Source organism: Bufo bufo, chromosome 1, assembly GCF_905171765.1.
Source record: "Bufo bufo chromosome 1, aBufBuf1.1, whole genome shotgun sequence".
NCBI classification, from domain to species: Eukaryota; Metazoa; Chordata; class Amphibia; order Anura; family Bufonidae; genus Bufo; species Bufo bufo.
Genome location: NC_053389.1, coordinates 33782420 through 33807796, shown reverse-complemented (window position 1 = coordinate 33807796; position 25377 = coordinate 33782420).

The window sequence follows — 25377 nt, the reverse complement described above, 5'->3', positions numbered from 1 at the left end:
GGATCCACCAAAGTTATGAAGAGGTGCAGACCTCCCCTGGCTGGTACCATGGTCCAGGGTTGGTTAAAGTGTCAGCTTTACATCTTTGTTCTTGCTCTAACACTGCACTGTCTCCCTCTGACTGAACTGATTTACACTGGACTAAGGCACTGAACTATCTGTGCTAACTCACTCCTCTCCTTATACAGAGGGTGGAACCAGCCTCATCTAGTGGTGGCTGTGAGATATGGCCTATACTTATCATGCTTACAGAAATACACAGTGAATGCATACATGACATGACGACAGTATATTTTGCACTTTGCAGTATATGCAACTTCTAGGAGCAGGATGCTTCAAGGGGAGGGGAGCCTAGGAGCCCACCACGATCCCCCCTGCTTCGCTGAACGTCCTTTCGGGCAGGACACTGGACGAGGGGCAAGCCAAGAGTTCCATGGCAAATTGTGCCTGCTCTGGCCACAGGTCAAGCCTGCACATCCAGTAGTCATGGGGTTCCTCGCTTCTCAGAGCGTCCACATCGGCCTTTAACCCAATGTAGTCGGAAACCTGACGGTCTAGGCGTTCCCTGACGCTGAATCCGGAGGGCGGCTGTCGATAGGTTGGCTGAAAGAATGATCTCATATCCGAAGTCACCAACACATCTTCATACCTCCCTCTTCTTGCATGCGCTGTTGGATTGGTACCCGCAACTGTTTCTCTGTGAATGGAAATTCCTCTGCCAGCGCCCGCTAAAGCAGAATGCAGTATTTCTCGAAGCAAGGCCTGGAAGTGCTGCATTCTGAAAGCACTCTGTGATGCTGGTAACATGTCTGCCATTTTGTGTTTGTACTGGGGGTCTAAATATGTTGCCAACGAGTACTGGTCCTTGCCCTTTATGCTTTTTATACGGGGGTCCCTCTTCAAACACTGGAGCAGGAAGGCCCCCATTTGCACTAAACTGGAAGTGGTGGAGTGGCCTGGCTCCTGCTCATCGTCCAGGATAATGTCGTCCTCGGTCTACTCCCCCCAGCCACGGACAACACCAGGGATCCCAGAAAAGCTCTTCTTGCTCCTCCTCAGCCCCAGCAACATCCTCTTCTGACTCCTCTTCAGACTCCTGTTGACTTGTCTCAGATGGAGTAGCCCCCCCCTGGGAATTCATCCAGCATTGCGACTTCATCATCTTCCTGCTCCTCGATGGCTTGATCAATGACACAACGCAATGCACGCTCCAGAAAGAAGGCGTAAGGTACGATGTCACTGATGGCGCCCTGGCTGCGACTGACTAGTTTGGTGATCTCATCAAATGGCCGCAGAAGTCTGCATGCATCGCATATGAGCAGCCACTGGCGGGGTGATAAAAAAACAAGCTCCCCAGAACCTGTCCTGCCGCAGAGTTCGTACAGGTAGTCGTTAACTGCACGTTTCTGCTGGAACAGCCTATCAAGCATAAACAAGGTGGAGTTCCAGCGAGTAGGGCAGTCACAAATCAGACGTCTGATGGGCAGGTGGTGTCGCCGCTGAACGTCAGCAAAGCGAGCCATGGCCGTGTAAGATCTTCTAAAATGGCCAGAGATTTTCCTGGCCTGCCACAAAACGTCCTGGACCCCAGAGTATTTGGCAACGAATTGCTGCACAACTAAGTTCAGGACATGTGCCATGCACGGCACATGTGTCATTTTCCCCTGTTTCAGCATGCTCAGTAGATTGGCAATGTTGTCGCACACCACTTTACCAACTGTCAAATTGAGTGGAGTTAGCCACTGATCGGCCTGTGACCGCAAAGCTGAAAGGAGTGCAGGACCAGTGTGGCTCTTGGCTTCCAGGCACAAAAACCGCAGCACAGCATGGCAACGTCTCACCTGGCACTTCAAATAAGTTCTGGGGAGCTTGGGGGGCGCAGCGGAAGAGGCGGTAGCAGTGGAAAAGGATGAGTCAGCCAAGGAGGAGACAGAGGATGGAGTAGGAGGAGGAGAAGAAGAGGCAGGCCTTCATGCAATCCGTGGCGTTACCACCAAATCCACACGGGTGCCACGAGTTGCATGCTTGACAGCCGTCAGAAGGATCACCCAGTGGGCAGCAAAAGTTATGTACCTTCCCTGCCCGTGTTTGCTAGACCAGGTGCCTGTGTTCAGATGTATCTTGGCACCGACACTGTGTGCCAGAGCTACATTAACTTGCCGCTGAACGTGGCCATATAGCTTACAGGATGCCCTTCTGGGAGAAATATTTCCTTCCGGGGACCTTCCATTGCGTTGTGCCAATGGCCAAAAAATTTCTAATGGCCTCTGAGTCCAACATTTAATATGGCAGTAGTTGGCGGGCTAGCAGTTCCGACAAGCCAGTGGTCAGCCGTTGGGCAAGAGGGTTATCCGATGTCATCATCTTTTTATGCTCGAACATTTGGGCCACGGAAGATTGCCTTTTGCCAGATGAATGCGACAACGGCACAGTGGAAGGTGGAGTGGAGGACAAATGGGTGGAGAGAGGAGAAGGAGAAGGAGCATAGGCAGAACATGAAGCGCCGGGAGTGTGGCTTTGTGGGTTCTGGTGTTGCTCCCACTGGGCTCGGTGATGTGAGGCCAGGTGCCTTTTTAAGGTGGTCGTCCCTAGGTGAGTGTTGGGCTTACCGCGACTTATGCGTTGACAGCACAGGCTGCAGATGGCAGCACTATTGTCAGCAGTGGACACGTTAAAAAACGCCAACACTGCAGAGCCCTGGGAGCGCCAGATGTGACCGTGCATGGTGGATGGCTCGTTCCAGATACATTAGCAGTCTGCTTTTTGCCTCCTGTGTACTGCGAGCGTGTTCTGCCTGCTTCTCCTCCTTCTCCTCCCTATCTGCTGCTCCGTTTCTCCCTCTGAACTTTCCTCCTCTTCCTCTGTTGTGGGCATCCACGTGACGTCCATCGACACGTCATCATCGTCACCTTTACCACCACTGAAATTAGAGATCTCTGAGTAGGCAGCAACAGCGGGGACCACCCTCCTTGGGCTGATCTGGGTACTGTCGTCAGACTGCTGGGTGGCGACCGTTGATACCTCCTCTTCCTGATCCGATGCCAAGAATGGCTGCGCATCGGTAAAGTCTTGGAATGGATAGAAAAATTATTCCTCTGACTCGAGCGGAGGGGAAATGGTGGAGGTGGTGTATTTAGGGGTACACACAGCAGAGAGTGAAGAGAGTGCAGATAGAGAGGATTAGAAGGGTGCAGAAGCAGAAGGCTAAGTGAGCCAGTCAACCAAGTCTGGTGCATCCTTTGACGTAATCGCACGCACATTCTGCAACTTCCCACTTAGGCTGCGGCCTGGTGCACCTGCCCGACCCCTACCACCCCTGCGGAGTGGCCTGCCTCTTCCTCTGCTTGTGATTTTCAAAATGACCCTGTGACAAAAGTCCCTATAGAAGAGCAGTATTAGTGGAAGAAGGTATATCACATCCATGCATCAGTTATTTTTTTGGGGGGGCAACTGTTATATCACACCAGTAGAAATAATTTGTTCCAATAGCGTTTGTCACTCTCTGTATCTGCGGCAATGCAGCAAAACTGAAAACAAATGTTGCACTACCCAAATGCACTATATAGAAAGTATATTATTGGTGTATCACACACCTGCTTCAATCAGTTTTTTTAGGGGGCAACTGGTAAATCACACCAGTAGAAATTATTTGTTCCCAATAGCGTTTGCCCCTCTATATAGCTTCAGTATCGCAGCAGAACTGCACACAACTGCTGCACAATACAAATGCACTATAATATACTTTCTATGTTAGAAAGTATATTATAAGTATATTAAACCCCTCAGTAAGTCACACCTATCGATAGCACACCTATACCAGTCCTTAAAAGGACTTTTGTGGCCCTATTAGCTAGCATTTGGTGTCCCTAACAGCCTGTCCCTGCTCCACACAGCAACCTCTCCCTACACTGACAAAAGACTGAATGTAAAACGGCGGCTAGATCGGGTTTATTTATAAGGTAGGGGGTATGTCCATGTGCTGAAATGTCTCAATTGGCTGTCCTGTAGCACCTGATGGATGTGTCATGGGTCAAAGTTCAGCACTATGCAAAAAAATATGGCGCGTGCGAATATCGCCATATGTTCGCATGTTTGGCGAATCGCGAACGAGCAAAGTTCGCCGCGAAACGACCGCCGGGGCGAACCGCAAGGCCATCTCTACTCAGGAGTCTTTGTCTTCATGGTCCAGTTCTGGAGTAGACCAGGGAATAAGGAAAATTACCAAGAATGGTAAGTGTGGCTTTGCTGCGTCACATTACAGCACACGATTGAAGTGACATGAGGGCATACATATCAAGCATCAAGTAGCATTACTTTGCGGTGGACGGGCTACAGACTAAAGCATAGCCATGACACACTTGCCTACAGCCTCCCCTGCAGAGCTCTTACACTGTGCCACGTTGGTCCTCCATACATACTCCTTATCTCCTTTTGTGACTTATGTGACCAAGATCTGAATTGACCGAAACGTCAAGATTTGGAGGATGTATTCATTGGAGGATATGTCACAATAAAATAATTTTACTTGCATGTTAACCCAGAGTGTGCAGTGGTATTTCTCTTACTAAAGCGTAGCCATGACGGACTCACAGGCCGACACCTTCTTAGCATAGGAGAGTCTTGGCTGTGCATCGGGTGTTATCCTACTGGGAGCTGGAACAAGGATTAGAGCTCCAATTAAAGGCACAGATACCTTTTACCGGTGGATTACAAATAGGGGTATTGCTAAAGTAATCGTTTAATTAAATTGAACCTGCAAAAAAAATACAGGGGAAAATTGTGAAAATACGGGGGAAAAATGAAAGTATTTGCTTGCAGGTAGCTGCTTTTGAGGTGCACTTACACTTCAGATATCGGCACATTCACTGGTCTTGTCTTCTCTTTCCCTGTCTGTCAGCTGCCCTGCTTGTCTCTACTGTACACAACACCCACAATTCTTCTTTGGAATCCTAGCCTTTCCCTTCACTCTCCCGGGGAATAAACTGATTGATTTTTGACTCTCTCTGACACTATAACATTGTTTCTTCCACAGAATGAGGTTCTGCTCGTTCTGCTCTGGCACCCGCCTTCTACAGCACTGATTGGCTTGTCCAGGCTTTCTGTCAGCGTGGGACGCCCCCCTGGCTTCCCCCAATTCCTCTCATGGTCATGTGAGAACCCTTCTTCTTCCTCCCTAGTGCTTTTTTCTCGCCGAGATGTGCACTAAAATGGCATTCGTCCGAAACAAACCGGGAAAGATTTAGGCTTACCTGCCGTCTGAAAAATAGCAAAGGGCGGATCGAAGATGGTTCGATTCTCTCATCCTTAGACTTATATGATAGCTACGTTACACCCTTTTCCCATGTATGGCCTATAAGCCTCCTCACACCGATAAGGCACTCTCCACAAGGAGATCTAGTACTCCCCAAATACAAAATAACAACAAAAACACAGATCAGAAGCGCCACCATAGGGCACAGTTTACTCTTCCACTTCAAGCAATGGTTTACATCAGGCATGATCAACCTGCATCCCTCCAGCTGTTGCAAAACTACTACTCCCAACATGCCCGAACAGCCTAAAGCTATCAGCCTACAGCAGGGCATTGTGGGAGTTGTAGTTTTACAACAGCTGGAGGGCTGCAGGTTGAACATGCCTGGTTTACATAATCTCATTCAGTTCTTGTGGTGCTAGAGTCCCCAGTTGGTAAATCCAGAAAACTTCCATTTTGTGTAAAATATCCGTACAATGTAATCTATTAGGGTTATCTTCAAGAGGTATAACTGACCAAAACTGAACAGTTATTTGTGGCCATAGAAATCTATTAGGATGGAGCAAAACGGAATGTCTCTTAAAGGGTTCCACTTTCCATTCCATCCTAAAATTCCGTCCTAGGATCTCAATACTGGAGGAAAAGGCTTCAGTTTTATCCCCATTCATTGTCAATGGGGACAAAACTGAACGGAATGCACCACAATGCATTCCATTCCATTTCGTTGCGTTCCCAAGCAGCGTTTTGTGTGTGTCATGGGATGTGGAACAAGATGGATCCAGCATGTAACACGATGAAAGTCAATGGTGCGGATCCATTTTCTCGGACACAAAAGAAAACTGCTCCGCCACCCATTGACTTACAATGGTTTTAGTGTCGGATCTGTCATGGCTATTTTGGATATTATACAACCCGATCTGTTAATAACGGATGAAGATCGTTGTATTATAATGACTGAAGCATTTTTGCTGATCTATGAAAGTAGCCTTAGGATGGGTTTCACAATTCCGTTGTGCTGTACTGTATATATTATAATAGAATATAAGGACGGAATGCAAAGCGGAACCCTTTAAAGGCATTCTGTTTTGCTCCGTCCTTATACATTTCTATGGGCACAAATAACAATTCCATTTTGTTCTGTTATTTATGATGGGGAAAAAAAATCATGTTGACTTAGTTGCCCATAGAAACCAATTAGAGCTCACTTTTCATGTCTTAAAGTGTTCTGAAAAAATGAAAGTTGAGCTGTGATTGGTTGTTATGTGCAACTAAGACAATTTCCCTTTTAGACAGTTTTGATAAATGAATCCAAAAGTAACTCAAGGGTATAAAATGCCACTAAAATTCCTCACTGTCCTGCAGTCACTATTTCCTTTAGACTTTTAAGTAACATCTGGAACTGGCAATTGGTAGCTAAAAAATCTCCAACAAAAAGAAATAAAACATGACAAAACTTCTCAAAGACACCCCAAAAACTATGTGTGACATCATCTTTAAAAGGATTCTCCAAGATTTTGATATTGATGGGCTATCCGTAGGATTTTTCCAAACTGTCAAGGTCAAGGTCACAGGAGCACATTCGTGATCACCTATGTGCCAGCTAATACAACAACAGGACACGGATCCAGAGTGAGCCAAAGAAGTACAAAGAAGCCCAGTATACTTCATGGCACAAGACCATAAGGAATTTGTACGAGATCTTTCACATACAAACGTAATTATTGCTCAATACCCCTGTGTGGTCTATTGTATCACTGGGATGAGCTTGTCTATAAAAAACACCTTCAGGACACATAGAGGATCACATTGTCATACTTAGACGGTTTTCAGAGACTTCGCTGACTACTGAGGTCTTATTGGTGAGTTATTTATTTATTTTAAATTTGTGACTGGTTCAGTTTTGTTCCAGGAGCAATGAAGTTGTACACAGGTATCAGTGATCTGTAACTTGTCTTCCTTATCTTAAAAGGGTTCTATAAGATTAGGAACAAAAAAGACCCCCTCTTGTCCATGGTATTGCAGCTTAGCTCAATACAAGTGTGGGTTGTTGAGCTGCAATACCAGATGTAGCCCAAAGATAAGGGGGACACAGTTTTTGGAAAATACTACCCTTTTTTATAATCCTTAACTGCCCTTTATATATTAATGTGAGGTAAAGTCATTTAGAATGTTATCAGTGGAGAATTATATGGCAAGAACATCCATAGGCATATGGTTTATAAGGTAAGTAAAGGATGACCGATGTTTGTCACTAAGTGTACGCATCATTTCTTTTCCAGACTTGAGCATTTGCTACAAGATGGCTTTGCTCAGGATGGTGCCAGGTACAACAACAATTTACATTATATTGTGGTGACAGAAAGGCAGAAGATAATATTAATGCTCATAATTATGAGTTTCAGCCATGTTGAGGAGCATGTGCTTGCTTAGGTTGTTTTTACACACAAATTTTATTCCAGGAAGAATTTTATAGGGCTTGTTTACATTTACAAATAATCAAAGTATTAATTTAAAATATAAAATGTAGCAACATTGTAAGAAGTCATCTCCATGGTTACAGACTACAAGCATACCTTGTGTAGTCTGATCCTGCAGTTTTACATTACTTCACTCCCTTTTATGCCTTGATGACCTTATAAAGAGAAGAAGAGGAAGGAGATAGAAGTGAGTAAGATGAGACTGTAGGGTTTCTTTTCTAACCTTTCTTCCATTGTTCCTACAGTTCTTCAGTGTCTGTGTTTGTTGATACCGGGAGCTGTCCTTTTACGTGGAGTAGACACAAATATTGGTAAGATAGATTGCTGTAATTCAGTGGTCTCTAGCTAATGGCTGTCTAGCTGTAGGAAATCAACATTCTCATCATTCCAGGGTAGACTAGGCAATAATGTTTCAAAACAGATAAGAAGCTACGGATTGCTCACCACTGCACTGGCCTGGCTGCTTTTACAAGAAAAAAATAAACAAAAGGGAGCGTGAAAAAAGGGTAAAGGGACTAAGGGATAAGGGAGATGACCCGGTGGACTCAATATAAAGCAAGGAAGTTCTTTATTACGGATAAGCTCAACGCGTTTCAGGGAATTAATCACCCCTTCATCAGGAGCAGAACATAGGAATAACTGTTAAACATTTACAGGGGTATGTATATACCACAAACAATAGAAGGGAAATGGTGCCACATAATAGAGCATGCACTTCCGGTCACATGACTCCGGAACCGGAAGTGTGCTTTCTATCTAAGAATATATAGCAAAATAAATACTGCATAACCAAAAAAAATCCAATTTAGAGAATGGAGAAGACTACGAATATTAGGGAGAGCCATAATATGCAGGATGGTAAGTGAAAATCTAAAGGGAGGGTAACGTGATCGGCCATGTCCCCCGGTCAAATGACCAGGAGCTCGGATATGCGTTCCAATTGTTCCCTGTCTTCCGACCACGTGACTTCTTGGCTGCTTTTATACAGTCATGCCATTCTATCTATCCAAGTGCAGCGAGCCCTGGAGGAGCCAGTGCAGAGGATGGGCCCTTCTACAGTGTTGTGTCATGGTGTCCTACCTCAGGCCATTTCTCCCTGGGGTTTGGTGCACTTAATAAATGTGAAGGAACCAGGCAGAAATTATAGAATATAGAACTATTTTCTTTTCAAAGTGTAGGAAAAAATATATCAGCACATACAGCAGCAATTCGTACAAAGTGCAATTTCTTTTCCCAGAAAATGTGATATGGTGGCTGGAATGTGACAGATATGACACTCAAAAATTTGCAAGCTAACAATGTCTGTTTCCTGACTCCCCTCCCCACAGCGGTACTCTGACACCTTTGGCTGTAGGTGTCCACTGTATTATGCAGGCTTCTAGCTATGCCTGTCCTAAACTGGATGGTGGTGTCTTAACGTGCTTCCCTTCACCTCGATTGCTTGATCACTCTGCTGTCAATAATATTCAATGGTCTCCAAGATTTCTGTGGGACCCTGCAAATTCTCAGGATTAGTTGTCCTTCTGGATAAGCCAACTCTGTGATCCTCATGGCCTGGAGAAAGGGAGCTGGATTCCATACTCCTTCACTCTTCACTCTCTTCCTTCTAACTCATTCTAACTTGCTTTGCCCCTCCTTTGGCAGAAAGTCAGACCAGCCCACCCCTACCAAGAGGTGATGAATGGGATGGTAAATCTCATTCCTGTTGCCAAACACTGCCAACTGCTCTCCATCTGCTTGTGTACAAGGTGTATTGTATGAATTGAGACATAACATGAACATTACAAAGTGTTATATTATTAACCAATTGTAGTACCCCCGGTCTACTACTACACGCTGATATCATTTATGAAAACCATGATAGCTGTGTTTTTTGCAAGCAATGACCTTTTCCCACATGAATGACATTTGGTGCAAAATATTTCAGTGCAGCATAATCCTTTGGGTAGATTAAAAAAAGAAAAAAATAGATAAAGAAGTCATGATATATAATGTCATCTGTGAGATTTTCTGGTAATTCCACTGCACATCTCCATAAGGGAAATGAAACATTGCACAGTTCTTACTGAAATCAAAGGCCTATCATAGTAATGTTGTGTCCTCCAGAGTGAGAGACTCTTTTTGTCTGCTCTCCTCTTTGATTAATGATGAGGATCCAGAACAAAAGGCCCCCCTTTATGAACTCAGGGGTCACTAAAGCCTTAGGCCTCATGCACACAGCCGTTGTATGGGTCCGCATCCAAGCCGCAGTTTTTGCGGCTCGGATGCGACCCATTCACTTCAATAGGGCCGCAAAAGATGCGGACAGCACTCCGTGGCCCCGCAAAAAAAATTTAACATGTCCTATTCTTGTCCGTTTTGCGGTCAAGAATAGGCATTTCTACAATGGGCCGCCCGTTCCGTTCTGCAAATTGCGGAAGGCACACAGGAGGCTTCCGTTTTTTGCGGATCTGCGGTTTATGGACTGCAAAAAACTGAATGGTCGTGTGCATGATGCCTTAGAATGGGTTTCTAACACTCCTTTAATCAAAATGGCATATACAGTAAGTAATATAGATAGACATTGAAATGTGTTGTAATTCCTAAATGACTTAAACGCTATGAACACATTTGGGGGCATCTTTCTTTAATTAGTGCATTCTACTTACTTTGAGATAAAAATCTTTTTTTTTTTCTTTTTCAGTTGGTCTTTATTGAACATTTTCAACAGTTTTCCTTGTGCAGCTTTAATTTTCAGTTCCTTTGCTAACTAGTAGACTCTCTAGTTCACTGTAAATCCATCAGGGAGCTGCTATGTTGGCTCATACTGTAGTCCTTATTTCTGAACTCCTGACAGCTCATGTTATAGCTCATGTTATAGCTCAATCCTTATCAAACAGATAAGAATTATGCTATAATAAAGCCTCTTTCACACAAGCGCGACGGATTAGGTCCGCATGCGTTCAGGGTGCGTTCAGGGAAACCCACAACATTTTGCAGGAAAGTTCAGTCAGTTTTGTCTGCAATTGCATTCAGTTGGTCAGTTTATTCCACGTGGGTGCAATGCATTTTGATAGGTTTTTCACGGGCACAACAAAAAACTGAAGGTGTACAAACAACATCTCTTAGCAACCATCAGTGAAAAACGGGTTGCATCCGCACTTGCTTCTGGATGCAATGTGTTTTTCACTGAATCCTCATTCACTTCTATGGGGCCAGGGCTGCGTGAAAAACACAGAATATAGAACACGCTGCGATTTTCACGCAACGCAGAACTGATCCATGAAAAAAAAATTCGCTTGTGTTAAAGGGGTATAAGTGTTTATGTGTTATCAGGAGTTTAGAGGTAAAAATTACGGTATGAGGCAACAGAGCATCTCCCTGATAGATTCACTGTAATAAAGAGAGACTGCTAGTTAGCAAAAAGTTGGGGGGTACTACAATGCAATAATGAAAAAAATGCTCCAAAAGCATCTATACCCTTAATTTTTTTCTTTACTCACTTACTTTTCGATTCAATAGACCTGCTTCCCCTATGTGGACCTAATAGCAGAATTCGAGAAGGAAATTGTGTGGAATTCTGTGGATGCCCATTCAAGTTCTGCTTTGGATCTGAACAAGTTTCTGGCTGCTTTTGTGATGAAGGATATGTTCTAAGCCCTTTTCAACTGAATATTAAAACCCTTCTCTTGAGACCCTCATCTTTCTTCCCTAATTGTGTTCTACGTGATGACTGCCCGAATGCTGTTGGGGGGAATATCTTGACTGGATGCAAAATATTTTGTGATACATTCTCAAATCCTTTTCCTGTATTAGATGCATAATATATCATTGTCAATACAGACGATAAGTGCCGCTTTTAAGAAAATAAAAAATTAAGCATGTAAGAAATTTGTCAATCTATGTCCCAGGATATCAGCCATTTTCTCCCTCTCACTTTCCTATTTCCAGTTGTAAGGCAGATATGAATCAGCAGAACCTCTCCCCCACTGCTCCAGCTGTATTAGGATACCAGACACACTGAACTCCACCACTCCACTCTGCAGATATAAAAGTAATCAGAATAAAACTAACATTGGGGCTCTCTGTGAGAAAATTTCACAAGACGATGGTTTAGTATACTGCCACCTTATCTATATTGTCTACAAATATTATTTGTAAGAACTGGCCGTGAAACAATTTGGAAAACAAAAATGTGCTCAACTATATAACACTTTAGCAAAAAGTTACCAGCCACTGATCAGGATGGGGTGAAGACTAGAGATGAGCGAATTTCTTCAAAATTCGATTCGGCTGCTTTGCCGAATCTTGCAAAAAAAATTGTTTTGTGATGAATTACTTCGTCACAAAGTGCATTGTGTGATCCCCATCATTGTAACATTCAGATGCCACGTTCTTACATGATCATAGCATCTGACAATAAAAACTGTGTAAAATAACAAAAAAGAAAATTTAAATCATGCTTACGGCCTCCATTTGCTGGCGACGTGCCAGCCACCGTCATCTTGCTTGAAGATCTGGCATGAAATCTCACGTGGCCTGAGATGACGTCACCACACACACAGGATTTCGGTCTAGATACTTAATCAAGGTGGTGGCAGCTGGCCCATCACAATGGAGAAGGTAAGAATGTTTTTTTTGTTTTTACACAATTTCAGGTTAAATCGATTTGCTACCGCGAAGCATGAGGAAATTCGGTTTTGCAGCAAATCAAATCCTTATATTCGGATCGAATTCCACTTTGACGGATTTGGTTCGCTCAACTCTAGAATCAAAGAATCAATTAAAAATAGTTGTTTACAAAAGAATTGCCCTTGGATCACGTGAAAATGATATTTAACTTAAGTTCCATAATTGTAAATTCAATGTGAGTTAAATGGAAATTAATTAAAATGTATCGCAGTGCAAAATAGATAAAAAACGTGGCAAGAAATAATAAAAAAAAACACAGCCCTGACTACATGATAATAATAAATATATATTCTATCAAATATATCAAAGCATATTTTAACACGTGACATTGTGATTAGCAAGTGCAACATTTTAAAGTAATTCCGAATTGGTGTAAAATGGAGCCTGAGCCTACATGCGCACATAGCTTAAAGGGGTGTTCCTATCTGGGACATTGATGGCATATTGCTAGGCTATACCCTCAGTGTCAGATAGGTGTCATTAGGGGCCCACCTCTGTGACCTGCTCCTATCTCCAGAACAAGCTCCACAAAGTGAACTAAGAGCAGCTGTGCATGTGCGGCCACACTCCATTCATTGCTATGGGAGTTTTGACAATAACTGGGTGCTGATTTGACTATTTACAGTGGTCCCACAGCAGAGAACGGAGAGGTGGCTTCACTTCCTCTGTGCGGTCCCCATTCACCGCTATGGAACTTCTTACAAAAATAGCTGAGCATGCTCACATGGCTATTTTTTGAAACAAACAAATCAACATGGTTGCCAAAAAACATTTGTTAGTTTGGCCATGCTTGGTCCAGGGTGGCAATGGGGAAATATAGCTACAGGCTCCATGGTTGCTCTGGGAGTACATTGTGCCTACACCTTAAAAACATATATGCAATGGGTGGACAGAATAACTAATCATACAAGTGACTGCCATCATTAGCTGTCCTGAACTCAGCACTGGATATCCAAGTCATGGCACACAGCCTTGGTGACCATGCCGAAAGTCATTAATTAGATCCAGACCCTGATTGAACTTGTGCAATTAATTCTCCATCACAATCTCTTCTGGCACAGAGCTCCATGTTCTCACTGCTGTTACATTAAAGAATCCTGTCTATGATGATGATGAAACCTTCTTTGTTCTAGACATAAAGGAAGTTTCTTTGTTACAAGTTACAACTAAAGTTCTTTCCATTTAGATTCAGTTGCTGGTAATGAACAATTTATTCCTGATAACAGTTAGTTGTCTGCAAGCGTGTGTCAGGCCTACAGCGTCTACTCTGCCAACTTCTGCCAGTGCACAGTGCCACTCATATCTGGTGTCACTGTAGCTTGCACGCATAGTACAACTAATTTAAAAAAAATGACAGGCAGAGACAGGCCACCCCACAGGGGCCGTCGTGGTCGTGGTGCTGTGATTCCCTTTGCCCTAGAATAATTCCCAGTGTTCAGAGGCCACGTTCCCTGAGCTCGAAAAGTTCTGAGGACATAGTTGACTGGCTAACACAGGACACCCAATCTTCTACAGCTTCCGCTCGGAACCTTGACGCACCATCCTCCTCCAGCTCAGCTTCGGGCACCTCTCATGTTACACTCGCCCGCCTGTCGCCACCACCAACACTAGCACCACAGCTGCTTCACTTGATCTGTCAGAGGAGTCATTTACACATCAGTTGGAAGAAATGAGTGATGCGCAACCATTATTGCCAGAGGATGTAGATAACAGAGATATGTCTCAGTCAGGCAGCATTACACACATGGACATACGGTGTGATGATGATGATGTTGTACCCGCTGCTGCTTCCTTTGCTGATTTGTCAGATACAAGTGAAGCGATTGATGATGACGATGTGTCCGTGGATTTCATGTGGGTGCCCAATCGAAGAGAAGAAGAACAGGGGGAAAGTTCAGATGGGGAGACAGAGAGGAGGAGACGAGTTGGAAGCAGGGGGAGGTCGTCGCAAGGAGCTAGTGGCACAGTCAGACAGCATGCTTCGGCACCCGGGGTCAGCCAGACAGCACGCAAATCAACGCATGCTATTGCCACCACCAGAATGCCGTCATTGCAGAGCTCAGCAGTGTGGCATTTTTTTAGTGTGTCTGCCATTTGCAACCTGTGCCAAAAGAAACTGAGTCGTGGGAAGTCCAACACCTACCTAGGTACAACTGCTTTGCGAAGGCACATGATCTCAAATCACAAACGCCTATGGGATCAACACATGAGTACAAGCAGCACACAAACTCAAAGCCGCCATCCTCCTTCTGGTCCAGCATCTTCAGCCACGTTAACCACTGCTGTCCTCCTTGCCCCCTCTCAACCATCCGCCACTCCGTCTCTCGCCTTGAGCAGTTCCTGCTCATCTGCCCACAGTCAGGTGTCTGTCAACGACATGTTTGAGCGTAAGAAGCCAATGTCACAAAGTCACTCCCTTGCCCGGGGTCTGACAGCTGGCTTGTCGGAACTCTTAGCCCGCCAGCTTTTACCATACAAGCTGGTGGAGTCTGAGGCCTTCAAAAAATTTGTAGCTATTGGGACACCGCAGTGGAAGGTACTCGGCCGAAATTTCTTTGCACAAAAGGCAATCCCCAACCTGTACTCGATTGTGCAAAAGGAAGTCATGAATTGTCTGGCACACAGTTTTGGGGCAAGGTTTGGTGACACCGCCCCCGACTTGCAGGCAGGCCTGCTGCCACCTCCTCTACTCCTCCTACTCCATCCTTTTCGATAACCTCCTCGGCTGAGTCCTCTTCTGCTGCTGCGTCTTGCTCCACATCAACTGCACCCCCCAGCTCCCCAGGGGCTATTCCACATCCTGGATACGACAGTGTCACGCCGTCTTGGGGTTGACTTGCCTGAAAGCAGAGAGTCACACTGGACCAGCACTCCTGTCCGCCCTGAACGCACAGGTGGATAAGTGGCTGACTCCGCACCAACTGGAGATCAGCAAAGTGGTGTGTCACAATGGAAGCAATTTGTTGGCGGCATTGAATTTGGGCAAGTTGACACATGTGCCGTGCATGGCACATGTGTTGAATCTGATTGTACAACGCTTTGTGCATAAGTACCCAGGCTTACAGGATGTCCTCAAGCAGGCCAGGAAGGTGTGTGGCCATTTCAGGCGTTCCTATATGGCCATGGCGCAGTTTTCAGATATCCAGCGGCGAAACAACATGCCAGTGAGGCCGTTGATTTGCGACAGCCCGACCCATTGGAATTCAACACTCCTAATGTTTAACCGCCTGCTCCAACAAGAAAAAGCAGTCAACGAGTATTTGTATGACCGGGGTGCTAGGACAGCCTCTGCGGAGCTGGGAATTTTTTTGCCACGTTACTGGACGCTCATGCGCAATGCCTGTAGGCTCATGCGTCCTTTTGAGGAGTGACATCATCCCATTTGTTTTCTTCCTGGAGCATGCCCTGCGAAGAGTGCGGGATCAGGCCGTAGATGAGCGTGAAGATGAAGAGTTGTGGTCACCATCACCACCAGAAACAGCCTTATCAGCATCGCTTGCTGGACCTGCGGCAATGCTGGAAGAAGAGTCTGAGGAAGAGGAGTCAGAGGAGGAATGTGGCTTTGAGGAGGAGGAGGAAGACCAACCACAGCAGGCATCCCAGGGTGCTCGTTGTCACCTATCTGGTACCCGTGGTATTGTACGTGGCTGGGGGGAAAGAACAGACCTTCAGTGAGATCAGTGAGGACGAGGAACGGGACATGAGTAGCTCGGCATCCAACCTTGTGCAAATGGGTTCTTTCATGCTGTCGTGCCTGTTGAGGGACCCTCGTATAAAAAGGCTGAAGGAGAACGATTTTTACTGGGTGGCCACACTACTAGACCCCTAGTATAAGCAGAAAGTGCCTGAAATGTTACCAAATTACCGCAAGTCGGAAAGGATGCAGCAGTTCCAAAATAAATTAAAAAGTATGCTTTACACAGCGTATAAGGGTGATATCACAGCACAGCGGGAATCTAACAGGGGAAGAGGTGAAAGTAATCCTCCTACCACGACCACGCCGGCAAGGACAGGACGCTTTACAGACGTGTTGTTGATGGAGGACATGCGCAGCTTTTTAAGTCCTTCGCATCGCCAAAGCCCTTCAGGGTCCACCCTCAGAGAACGACCTGTGGCCTGAGCTATCCCAATTTGCGATAGAACTTTTGGCCTGCCCCGCTTCAAGTGTCCTATCAGAAAAGAACCTCAAGTGCAGCAGGAGGTATTGTCACTGAGAAGAGAAGTCGTCTAGGTCAAAAAAGTCTAGATTGCCTCATCTTTATTAAGATGAATGAGGCATGGATCCGGAAGGGACTGACAGTTGGTGATACATTTGACAAAAAAAGGCCTGATGAGATGAGCTGCCTTGGGCTAAAAATGGTCCACACGCTGCTGTATTTTATCTCTGCATGCCGGATGACTTCCTTGACTTATCCGCCACCAACTAGGGTTCAAGCCGCAATGTTTTAGTGCACTTTCTGCCTGGAAAACATCAATTGTCGGCCTAGTAGGCTTTAATGATCACCTTAGATGATCACAAAGATAATTAATGTTTTTTCTATGCAAAATTATCCAAAATTATGCAGCCAGCAGCTGCAACAATACCTAATTTTTCAGGCATGTGTACATGCCTAATTTTTCTGGCCTCTGGTGCTGCACTGTGGCTGCAAAAACAAAACAAAACAAAAAAGGCATATACATGTGTCAATTCCCCTTCGTGATCGTTACCGTGTTGTGGTGAAGGGGCTTGCGTACCACAATGAAGCGACCACCTCTATGAGTGTGTTGGCAATGGCAATGTTGGCACACTTCAGATGATAAGGTCGTTGCTTCATTGTGAACAGACCAAAAGCGATCGGCTGGATAATTTTGCATATAAAAAACATTAATTATTTTTGTGATCATCTAAGGTGATCATTAAAGCCTACTAGGCCGACAATGGGCTCACACTGCAGAATCATTGTTTTCTGGGTCACTTAACTGTCACTGAACTACCTCAGCACGACCATAGGCTTTTAAAAAACCCCATCGCCTGCAATCTCCCAAACGTGCGCACGAGCACAGTCATCACTACACCAAGATTGACACATGTCATGAGTGTGTCAACTATTGACAACTCTTTGCGGTTGTCTAAAATCTATTCCATACACGTCCCCTGATAGGGGACTCTCATCTCTTGGCATCACTGACCTGGCCCTCTCCTGGATCACATCATACCTCTCAGACCGGACGTTTAGCGTCTCCCACTCTCGCACCACCTCCTCGTCTCATTCCCTCTTTGTTGGTGTCCCACAAGGCTCTGTCCTAGGACCCCTGCTCTTCTCTATCTACACTTTTGGCCTGGGACAGCTCATAGAGTCCCATGGCTTTCAGTATCACTCCTACGCTGACGACACACAAATCTACCTCTCTGGTCCAGACATCACCACCTTACTATCAAGAATCCCACAATGTCTATCTTCTATATCATCCTTCTTCGCCTCTCACTTTCGAAAACTTAACATGGATAAGACAGAATTCATAATCTTTCCCCCATCTTGTTCAACCCCCCTAACAGACCTATCTATCATGATCAATGGCTGCACACTCTCCCCGGTCAACAAAGTCCGCTGCCTTGGAGTGACCTTGGATTCTGCCCTTTCCTTCCGACCGCAAATCCTAGCCCTTTCCACCACCTGCCGCCTCCAACTCAAAAACATCTCCCGCATCCATGCTTTCCTTAACTTTGAATCAGCGAAAATGCTTGTACGTGCCCTCATTATCTCCCGCCTTGACTACTGCAACATTCTCCTCTGTGGCCTTCCATCTAGCACTCTCGCACCCCTCCAATCTATCCTCAACTCTACTGCCCGACTAATCCACCTCTCACCCTATTACTCCTCTGCCTCTCCCCTCTGCCAATCCCTTCACTGGCTCCCCATTGCCCAGCGAATTCACTTCAAAGTACTAACAAATACATACAAGGCCGTCCACCACCTGTCCACTCCCTACATCTCTGAGCTACTTTCCCGATACACCCCCACACGCACTCTCCGATCCTCACAAGACCTCCTTCTCTCCTTTCATCGCCTCTTCCCACAATCGACTCCAAGATTTCTCCCGTGCATCCCCCATACTCTCGATCTCGCTACTTCAACATATCAGACTCTCACCTATAGTGGAATCCTTCAAAAGAAAACTGATAACACACCTCTTCAGACAAGCCTACAACCAGTGACCCTGCTGCCTCTATACCGCCATGACCAACTTAACCCGCACCTACTGTGTCTTTCTCCCATACCATGTAGATTGTAAGCCCTCACGGGCAGGGCCCTCTCTCCTTCTGTACCAGTTTTGTAACTCATCTTGTTTATGATTAGTGCAATTGTCTGTATTATGTATGTGCACCCCTTATCATATGTACAGCTTTATGGAATGAATGGCGCTTTAATAATAAATAAAATAATAATAATAATAATAGGGGACGTAACAGGGATTAAACTGATAGGAATAGTACTACTTAACACACCACTAATATCTGGTGGCACAGTACATTGCACTGCGCACGCGCAGTGCCCCAAATTGCAAGTAGGGGGACCGACCAAGAATCTTTTCCATCTCCCAGTTCCTAAAATCTATTCCATAGACCGGCCCCTGATAGGGGACGTAACAGGTATTAAACTGATAGGAATAGTACTACTTAACACACCACTCATATCTGGTGGCACAGTACATTGCACGGCGCACGTGCAGTGCCCCAAATTGGAAGTAGGAGGACCAACCAAGCATCTTTTTCCATCTCCCGGTTCCTAAAATCTATTCTATAGACCGGCCCCTGATAGGGGACATAACAGGGATTAAACTGATAGGAATAGTACTACTTAACATACCACTCATATTGGGATTGCACAGTACATTACACGGCGCACGCGCAGTGCCCCAAATTGGAAGTAAGAGGACCGACCAAGCATCTTTTTCCATCTCCCATTTCCTAAAATCTATTCCATACACGTCCTCTGATAGGGGACGTAACAGGGATTAAACTGATAGGAATAGTACTACTTAAACACACCACTCATATCTGGTGGCACAGTACATTGCAAGCCGTACGCGCAGTGCCCCAAATTGGAAATAAGAGGACCGATTAAGCATCTTTTTCCATCTCCCAGTTCCTAAAATCTATTTCATACACTGGCCCCTGATAGGGGACAAAACAGAGATTAAACTGTTAAGAACAGATTTTTTTTAATTTTAAAAAAAGAGGACAGCCTCTGCGGAGCTGGGTATTTTTTGGCCGCGATACTGAACGCTCATGCACAATGGCTGTAGGCTCATGGGTCATTTTGCAGAGGTGACAAACCTGGTCAGTCAAACCCAAGGCAACATCATCGACCTGGAGCGTGCCCTGCGAAGAGTGCTGGATCAGGCTGTAGATGAGCATGAAGAGGAAGAGTTGTGGTCACCATCACCACCAGAAGCAGCCTTGTCGTCGTTGATTGCTGGACCTGCGGCAACGCAGAGAGAGGAGTCTGAAGAAGAGGAGTCAGAGGAGGAAGGTGGCTTTGAGGAGGTGGAAGACCAACCACAGCAGGCGTCCCAGGGGGCTTGTTGTCACCTTTCGGGGACCCTTGGTGTTGTACGTGGCTGGGTGGAGGAAGAGACCTTCAATGACGTCAGTGAGGACAAGGAACGAGACATGGCTACCTTGGTATCCAACCTTGTGCAAATTAGGAGTTTGCGATTGTGCAAATAGACTGTTTGCGGTTGTTTGCGGTGCGTTAAACAGGGAGTTTGGTCTGTCACTGTGAACCCTTACACTACCTGATCGATACATCATACCTGATGTTTTAAAGCACGTTATTCCAAACAATTTCGGAATGTTAGGTGATTTATGCCTTTTAAGGATTAAAACCCGACTCTGCGTCAACTACGTAATTTTCCATGTGAGTTTTGCCATGGATCCCCCTCCGGCATGCGACAGTCCAGGTGTTAGTCCCCTTGAAACAACTTTTCCATCACTATTGTGGCCAGAAAGAGTCCCTGTGGGTTTTAAAATTCGCCTGCCTATTAAAGTCTATGGCTGTTCGCCCGGTTCGCCCGTTCGCGAACATTTGCGGAAGTTCGCGTTCGCCGTTCGCTTACGAAATATTTTATGTTCGCAACATCTCTAGCAACAAGTCCACCTAGTTCCCTGCAAAGAGAGGATGTGATAGCAACACCACCAGCAGTGTCACCGAGCATCTCTACACTGTCCCATGGAATTGTTCAGCTGTACACTGTCCCTAGTGCTTATCACACCTCTCCTTATGCTCAGTTCACAGTAAAATGGCAGAGACCAGGCGGGATGAGGCCTTTTATAGGGCTGTGAATAGAGATGAGTGAATCGAAGCTGACGAAGTGGAATTCGTTTCAAATTTCAGGAAAAATTTGATTCGCAATGAATGCGAATTTCATCGTGCTTCATGGTAACGAATCACATTATTCCTAAAATGGCGGCTACACGTGTGAGTACTGATGATATGGGGCAAGGAACTCTGGGAAGGCAGGATCACCCAGATTGACATGCATGCATGCAGCCAATCAGCAGCCAGCCAGCACAGGGATAAATACCGTGGCCATCTTGGATTCAGACATTTCCCAGCATTCAGAGTGCAGTGACAGACGTGAGAAGGCGCTAGGGACAGCAATTGGAAAAACCTTATTGTGGAAAGAAAACTTAGTGCAGGGAGAGATGCCAGAAGGCGATAGGGACAGTGATAGAAAAAGGGATTTGCAAGTGCGAGAAAAGATTATTTGGGGATCCAAACAGCCATTAGACAGCTCTGTCATAGTAACATAGTATAGTAACATAGTATATAAGGCCGAAAAAAGACATTTGTCTATCCAGTTGGGAAGGAATAATGCAAGTCACCCGAACATACTAAATGGTAAAACACTCGGTAACACTGATATGGAAAAGAATCTAGGAATTTTAATAAACAGCAAACTAAGCTGCAAAAACCAGTGTCAGGCAGCTGCTGCAAAGGCCAATAAGATAATGGGTCATAGATGCCCGTGATAAGAACATAGTCCTACCACTATACAAATCGCTAGTCAGACCACACATGGAGTACTGTGTACAGTTCTCGGCTCCAGTAAACAAGGCAGACATAGCAGAGCTGGAGAGGGTCCAGAGGAAGGCAACTAAAGTAATAACTGGAATGGGGCAACTACAGTACCCTGAAAGATTATCAAAATTAGGGTTATTCACCTTAGAAAAAAGACGATTGAGGGAAGATCTAATTAATATGTATAAATATATCAGGGGTCAGTACAGAGATCTATCCCATCATCTATTTATCCCCAGGACTGTGACTGTGACGAGGGGACATCCTCTGCGTCTGGAGGAAAGAAGGTTTGTACACAAACATAGAAGAGGAGTCTTTACGGTAAGAGCAGTGAGACTATGGAACTCTCTGCCTGAGGAGGTGGTGATGGTGAGTACAATGAAGGAATTCAAGAGGGGCCTGGATGTACTTCTGGAGTGTAATAATATTACAGGCTATAGCTACTAGAGAGGGGTCGTTGATCCAGGGAGTTAGTCTGATTGCCTGATTGGAGTCGGGAAGGAATTTTTTATTCCCCTAAAGTGGGGAAAATTGGCTTCTACCTCACAGTTGTTGTTTTTTTTTACTTCCTCTGGATCAACTTACAGGATAACAGGCCGAACTGGATGGACAAATGTCTTTTTTCGACCTTATGTACTATGTTACTATGTTATGTTACAGTTCGGCCTGTTATCCTGAAAGTTGATCCAGAGGAAGGCAAAAAAAAAAAACTGTAAGGTACAAGTTAATTTTCTCCACTTAAGGAGGAAAAAATTCCTTCCCGATTACTGTAGTTGGCCCATTCCAGTTATTACTTTAGTTGCCCTCCTGTGAACCCTCTCCAGCTCTGCTATGTCTGCCTTGTTAACAGGAGCCCAGAACTGTACACAGTCCTCCATGTGTGGTCTGACTAGTGACTTGGACTATGTTCTCATCACGGGCATCTATGCCGCTTTTGATGCAACCCATTATCTTATTGGCCTTGGCAGCAGCTGCCTGACACTGGTTTTTACTGCTTCGTTTGCTGTTTATTCAAATTCCAAGGTCCTTTTCCATGTCAGTGTTACCGAGTGTTTTACCATTTAGTATGTACGGGTGACTTGCATTATTCCTTCCCATGTGCATAACCTTACATTTGCCTTACATTTGTCAGTGTTAAAACTCATCTGCCACTTCTCTGCCCAAGCCTCTAATCTATCCAGATCCCTCTGTAGCAGTATATTGTCCTCTTCAGTGTTAATTACTTTACACAGTTTAGTGTCATCTGCAAAAATTAATATTTCACTGTGCAAGCCTTCTACAAGATCATTAATAAATATATTGAAGAGAATAGGACCCAATACTGACCCCTGAGGTACTCCACTAGTGACAGTGACCCAATCTGAGTATGTACCGTTAATAACCACCCTCTGTTTTCTATTACTGAGCCAGTTACTTACCCACATACAGACATTTTTTCCCAGTCTGAGCATTCTCATTTTATATACTAACCTTTTATGTGATACAGTGTCAAATGCTTTGGAGAAGTCCAGATATACGACATCCATTGATTCACCACTGTCAAGTCTAGAACTTACCTCCTCATAGAAACTGATTAAATTAGTTTGACATGACCGATCCCTCATGAAGCCATGCTAATATGGTGTTATTTGCTTATTTTCATTGAGATCCTCCAAGATACAGATGTAGCATCGCCAGCGCTCCTATTTTTCGCATATCGTTAGTTATGAAGCGCGAGTTCTCCTACTTCTCTCCAAACTGTAACTGCAATACACAACAAGGCCAGTAGATGGCAGTGCCGAACTAAAGTACATAAAAACACTACACTATACTATGCCCCATCCTTCTGTATGTGATCACTATAGCGCAGGGCAAAAATGTTGAATCTATAGGTTTTAACACAGTCTGTTCAATGTTCTTATATTCCACATAATAACCTTGGAGGTTATACCCAGTTGGTCACAATATCAATGTCACGGCGGACGTGCACTCAGACTAACAGATAACCATCAACCAGGCTCTAGGCGAGAGGCAGGGCAAGGGTCATCTCCTAGCTAATCCCTGACCTCTCTCCCTGCACTGCTCAGCCCACATGCAGACCTTGGTGGTAGGTATGATATGTCCCCGTGCCTGGTCTGAAACACCCTTAATTCCCTGAGATGGTGGAGAGGGGAAATAGGAGCAGCCTGCTTGCAAAGAACCTGGATAGGAGAGATGACACAAAACAACCAAACTTGAAATCACACTTATCTTTCTGAGCTGGAACAGCCAACCTTCCTTCCTAGCTTCCAAGACCAAAGTGATTTCTATAATCCACTCAGAGCACTGGGATAGAGTGCTATTTAAACTAATGACCCCACCCAGTGCACCTGATGAGAGGCGGATCCAGCACGGCTCCAAAACAAAACACTAAACTCGTGCTGCTATTCTGGCTTTCCTCCGCATATCGTCAGGGCGGGGCATCACAGTACTCCCCCTTCTACGGGTGACCTCCGGACACCCTGGACCAACCTTATCCGGATGCGACCTATAAAAAGCCCTTACCAGTCGGCTGGCGTTGACATCCAGCGCCGGAACCCACGTCCTCTCCTCAGGGCCGTATCCCCTCCAGTGCACCAGGTACTGAAGGGAACCCCGAAGAATTCTAGAGTAGAGAATCTTGGAGATCTCGAACTCCAAGTTTCCCTCGACTAGAAGAGGAGGAGGAGGCAATGGCGATGGTTCCACCAGTTTCACATATTTTTTTAGTAATGACCTGTGGAACACATCATGGATCCTCCAAGTCTGCGAAAGATCTAGCCGAAACGCTACAGGATTGGTCACCGCAGAAATTTTATATGGACCAATAAATCTTGGACCCATTTTCATTGATGGCACTCTCAATTTGATATTTTTAGTGGACAACCACACCAGATCACCCACACACAGGTCCGGACCAGTCACACGTCTCTTGTCAGCCATTCGTTTATACCTCTCACCCATCTTCTCCAAATTCCCTTGAATCCTCCGCCAGATGGAGGATAAGGCAGAATAGAATCTCTCCTCCTCTGGCATCCCAGAGGAACCAGTACCAGAAAAGGTACCAAACTGAGGATGGAAACCGTATGCGCCAAAAAATGGCGACTTACCCGTGGACTCCTGCCTACTGTTATTCAACGCAAATTCTGCTAAGGACAAGAATGAGGACCAGTCCTCCTGATTCTCAGCCACAAAGCACCTCAAGTAGGTCTCCAGGTTTTGATTAGTACGCTCTGTCTGTCCATTCGACTGCGGATGAAAAGCCGAGGAGAATGAAAGTTGAATGCCAAGCCGAGAGCAGAATGCCCTCCAAAAACTGGAGACAAACTGCGTGCCCCTATCAGAGACCACATCCGAAGGAATACCATGCAATTTCGCAATATTATCCACAAAAATCTGCGCAAGAGTCTTAGCGTTAGGCAGACTAGTTAGTGATATAAAGTGAGCCATTTTACTGAAACGGTCAACTACCACCAAAATCACTGTTCTCCCGGAGGAACTCGGCAGATCCGTAATAAAGTCCATAGACAAATGCGTCCAAGGACGAGACGGAATAGACAATGGAAGAAGTGAATCAGCCGGTCGAGTATGAGCAACCTTTGACCGAGCGCAGGTTTCACATGCTGTCACGTAATTCTCAATGCTCTTACGTAACCCTGGCCACTAGAACCTCCGGGACACCAGATCACAGGTGGACTTACCACCAGGATGTCCAGCAAGGACAGTATCGTGATGTTCCTTGAACATCTGGTATTGCAGGCCCTCAGGAACAAACAACCTTCCTGGGGGACAAGAACCAGGAGCCCCCTCCTGGGCTCCCAGCACCTCCATCTCCAATTCAGGGTACAGAGCGGAGACCACCACCCCATCCGCTAAAATAGGCGCAGGATCCTCTGAATCACCTCCCCCGGGAAAT